Source organism: Amphichorda felina, assembly GCF_050947745.1.
Source record: "Amphichorda felina strain 45539 chromosome Unknown scaffold_5, whole genome shotgun sequence".
Taxonomy (NCBI): Eukaryota; Fungi; Ascomycota; class Sordariomycetes; order Hypocreales; family Bionectriaceae; genus Amphichorda; species Amphichorda felina.
In genome coordinates, this window is record NW_028145045.1 from 2,115,718 (window position 1) to 2,121,717 (window position 6,000).

Consider the following 6,000-nt stretch of genomic DNA (forward strand, 5'->3'; position numbering starts at 1 on the left):
ATTAAATAATCTTTTATTATTTTATAAATAAATTACTATAAAAATTATAATATAATAGCTAATAAGAGATATAATAAAAATAATATATATACTAAATTATAAAGATAAAGTTATTTTTTAATATTAATATTAAGATATATATATATATAGAGAGGTAGAATATTACCTTTATATTTATTTTCTTTTGAGAAAAAAATTAAAATTATCTAAATTAATATTATTATTACTTCTTTATCTTTAGGAGTTAGTATTTTAGGTTAGATTCTAGCTTTAGCTATAGATTTAGCCTTTTCTTTCTATTAATTAAAGCCCTTATAATAAGATATATATATATTTTAGATATAAAAATAATATAAGTAAATACTTAGTAAATAAAAAATAGATAAATACTGAATATATCTAGAATATATATAAAAGAGGTAAAAAATAATATAAGAAAATCTAATATAATAAAAAAGATATTTTTTAAATAATAAATAATAAAGATTTCTTAAGTTTAGATATATAAGTAAATTTATTGATTAAATATATTATCTAACTAATATTTTCTTTAAATAAGTTAGTAAAAATATAAAAATAATATAGATTTAATAAAGATTAAATAAATAAGTTATATAATTTAAGGCTAAGGATATTATTATATAATAGGTAAATATATAAGGTATAGGGTAATATAAAGATTATATACTTATGACATAGATAAAATATATAGGTATTAGTTATATTTTAGATATTAAGGTTCTTTTATTATATTAGGATTTTTAGTTATTCTATTATTTTCTTGATAATATTAATTTATATTATCTATACCGTTTAGTTAAAAGATACCTACTTTACTCTATTTTCTTTTAAATAAGCTACGTTTATAATTTATTATATCATTCTATAAAAGAATTTAGTTATTAGTATAAGGTACTCTTAATAATATAATCCCTTTCATATATTATATAATTTATATATTTTTTATTCAGTTTACCTTAAATAAATAAGAACTAAAATAAAATAAGTTTTCTATAAGGCTTATATATAAATATAGCTCTATTTTTATACTTATCTTTAAGGTATAATTATTATTATTTTAGTTTTTTTACTCTATTATTTTAGTTTTTTTACTTATAGATAATTTATAGGCTTATTACCCTTATATATGATTTGAGTTTATCTAAGTATCTTATTATGTTTATTAATATTTATTATGAATCTTATTATATTTTTATTATAATCTAAGTCTAATTAATTTAGAGATTAATAAAAAGAAAGACTTTATAGAATTATCTAAATAAGCTAAGTAAGAGCTAATAGCTAAATATTTATAGATATTATTAAAGCTAATATTAATAAAAAAGGTATATTTTATTAATAAAGATATTTTATTAATTAATTTAGATAATATTATATTTATATTATACTTTATTATATTAACCTATATTTATATTTTATTATTAAATCCAAGTATAAAAGTATTATTAGGGCTAAATCTATATCTAATAATTAAAATAATAATATAAATAATAAATATAAAGATATTAATAATATATATATATATAGAAATTCTATAAATATAAGTAGGTCAAAGATATCACAACCTAGTAATTATATAACCTTAATAATTACCTATTATATTATTATATTATAATCTATCCCTAAATTATCCGTAACTTAATATAGCCTTATATAGTACGATTTAATATAATATTATAATAATAGATTAATTACTATTAATATATCGGTAAAGTATCTACTCTTATAATATAATTAATTATCTATAATAAATATTTATTAATAATATAGATTAAATAATTTTTTTATCTTATATTTTATATCGTTTATTATAATTTTAATAACATTATAAATTAACGTAAACTATTTAATAAATAGCTATATGTTTTATAAAAAAAGAAAGATTACCTACTCTAATAAAGGTATTATAAAACTCCTATAATGTAATAAGACTTATAAAGATCATAGGATTATTATTATCTGATAATCTTTAAGTAAAAATCTCTAAGTAGATAAGTAAATAATAATTATTTTATAAAACCTATCAATTCTTTCTAAAATAAATCTACTTCTTTTACTTTTAAGCTATTAAGAATACTATTTAGCTTAAGAAATTAATAACTATATATATATATATATCCTTATATTAATCCGCTAATATTAGTTACCTTATTACTAATTATATAAATTTAACTGCTTAAGATAATACTTAATTTAATTTTATTAAATATAGAATAATATAACCTATCTTAATTACCTTATAATTAAAATTAGAATATTATATATTAATAGCTTTTATTAAATCAAATATTATATAGTATTATATAATATATACTAGTATTATAGTTACTTTAACTAATCTATTGATTATTAAGAAGAATTCTAATACCTTATAGGTATTATTTAATACGAATTCCTTAAATATAAAGTATATAACCTAGGAGAAGCTATATCATTACCTATTTTTAAACTATTTAATACGTAAGAGTTTTAGCTTTATATATAAAGAATAAAGATATAAAGATTATTAGAATCTTCTATAATTTAGGTCGATTTAAGATAACTTTAAAAAAGATATATTTAGAAAAAATAAATTATAAAGAATAGTTAAAATCTAAATATTATAATAGATTCAATCTATATTTATTTATCGAGGCTTAAGTTTTTTTTTAAATATTAGCTATAGTAATAAGATTAACTTAATAATAAGAAAATAAATATATATATTATAATATTATCGAAATAAAAATTAAACTAGCTAAAAAGATAGAACTATTAAAATACTATTTCTATTTATATTATTAGTATATATAATATTAATATAATCAGATATATTATCTAAGGATAAGAAAGAGTTATTTTATTATAATTATAGAAGAAAGGGATATTATATAGATTAGTTCTAATTACTAATAGAAATATATATATATTAATATAAGAATATAGAAAGTAGACTAATATACTAAAAAGAATAGCCTAGTTATATAATAAAAATTAGATATTATATTATAATTATTATTATATACTTTCTAAGTAACTATACTAAGAAATAAATAATAATTCCTTTAAGAACCTAAAAAGATAATTATACTTATAATAAAAACTAATATAAAAACGATAATAGATATATAATATTTAATTAACTATAGATCTTATAATAATAAATATAATAAAGGATTTAAAACCTATATAATAATATAATATATAAAAGACTTTTAAAATAAGATTATATAGAGTGAAAAATTAATATAAGGTTAGATTAATTATTCTTCGAAAAAGATAATATAAGAGTAATAATTTTAGCCTTAAAAATCTATAATATCTTTATAAAAGAAGAAATATATATAAAAATAGATAATAAATACCTTAAACCTAATATTAATATAATTAGTAATTATCTTAGATATTATATAGTAATTATAGCTATAATAAATATCTTAATAGAAAGAATTAATAATATTATTTTACTATAATATTAAATTATATAAAAATAAGATATATTTAAAAAATAAGAACTAAGGTAATAACCTATAAAAGTTTAAATAAATATAATATAAATATTAAAAATATTATAATTAACCCTAATAAATTAATTATAAAAATTTATATCATTTATAAAAAGGCTATAATATAGTTATAAAACATTAATAATTCTTTTTATCTTTAATAAATATAAAAAGAAATATTAAGATTTAAATTAAATAAATATTATTTAAAAATATTTATTAGATAATAAAGTATTAAATATAAAGATTAATTTACTTTAAATTATAATCTAAAAATCCTTTAAAATAAATAATTCTTTATTTAATAAATTAAATAAAATATAATATAATTTAAGGTTAATTATACTTATATTAAATAATTTTATATATTATAAATTAGTATATAAGTTAATTAAAATAAATAAATACTTTAATATATTCTAAGTATATCTAAGTATAAAAACTAAGATCTATAATAATTTAATAATAAAAACCTTTATAAATTATAAATATTATAATTTTTTAATATAATTAAATACTATTAATAATAATAACCTAAATAATATTTAGAAAATATTTTATATTTCTATATAAACCTTATTAAATAAAAATCTTAAAATTTTTTAATAAATATTATTAAGGTTATAAAATCTAGAAATTTAATTTAAAATAATTTAAAATAATATATAAATATTAAACTTATTAAAAAATAACTTTAAATTATTTATTAATTATTAATTATTAATTATTAATTATTAAATTAAAAGATTATTTTTTAAAAAATATATATAACGTTAAATATATTAAATAATTTAATATAATTTATAAATCTTTTTAATAATCTTATTATATAAAAATAAAAATTAAAAATAAAAATATATATAACTTTTAAAATTTTAATTTATTTTCTAATTATATTATAAATTAAAAAAGTTAATATTTTAAAGATTTAATTTATTAATATTATAAAGTTAATTATATAATTTATTTAAAATATTTAAATCTTATAATAATAAATTTTATATTATTATTTTATTTAATATTTTAATTTTATTATATATTAGTATAAAATTAAAAATTTATTTTTAGTTTATATTTTTAATTAAAAATATAATATATTTTAATTTATAATATTATAATTTTATACCTAAAAAATAATTTAAAGATATTAAATTTATAATATTATAATTAATTTTAATTATTATTTAATATTATAAATTAAAATATATTATATCTATCTAAAAAGATTTATTATTAATTTATTTTTAATATAATACTTATCTTATAAATTTTTCTTTTATAATTTAATATATAAATATATAATATAATATATTTTAAAAATTATTATATAATAAACTTTTTATTTAATTTTTTATATTAATATTTATTTTTATTAATTATTATAATTTAATAATATAAATTAATTAATTAAAATACTTTAAATTATTTATAATATTATTAGAATATATTATATATAAGATAAAAATTATATTTATAAATTAAAGAAAATTATATATTTTTATAATAATATAAAAATCTAATATAATTTTATATATAAATTATTTAAAATTTCTAATAAAGTTATTAAATTATAAGAATAATAGTTATTTATTTTAAATATAATATTTAAAAAGTTTTTTTATAGGTAATTAATTTATAAGGTATAATTAAAAAAAATTATATAATTATATATTAATATTAATAAGAAATTATTTTAAAAATAAAACTTTATTTTATTATTATAATATAATTAAAAATATATATTAATCTATAAAAAGTAAGATTTATATAAGAAATTCTAAAATAATATATATATCTTTACTCTTATATTAAAACTAAAACTTATTTATATTATAAAGTAAATCTTAATACCTTTTATCTATTATATTTTATTTTTATTTTTAGGTTTATCTATAATAATAATAAAAGTTTTTAAAAATATTAATATATTTTATTATTTAATAAAAACTAATAATAGTATATAATATATATAAAAAAATCTTATAGGTATTAAATTATATATTTTAGATTATAATTATATAATCTTATATATACTAAAGTAGTTAATATAAAGTATTATAATAAGGCTTTAATAAATATACTTTAAGATAACTAATTATATTTATAATTATATTATAGCTTATAATAATATAGGTTAATTTAATTAGATTCTTTTAACTTATTTTATCTCTCTAGTATATATATTTTAAGTAATATATTTATTTTATATTAAATATATTATTTACTTATTTATATCCTTAATATATAGTTTATAAAATCTTACTTATAATAGTATTTATTTTATAGCGAAACCTATAATATAATAATAACTTAGGATATATAATAAAGAGGAACTATAAAAGGATCAGAGATATAATTTAACTATTACTAAAGATCTTACTTAATTAAAAAAAAGGCCCCTTTAGCTTAGTAGCTAACTAGGTAGCTATTAATATAGGGAGGGACCGTTATAGTAAGATATTAAGTAGATAACTATATAAGTCCTCTAACCCTA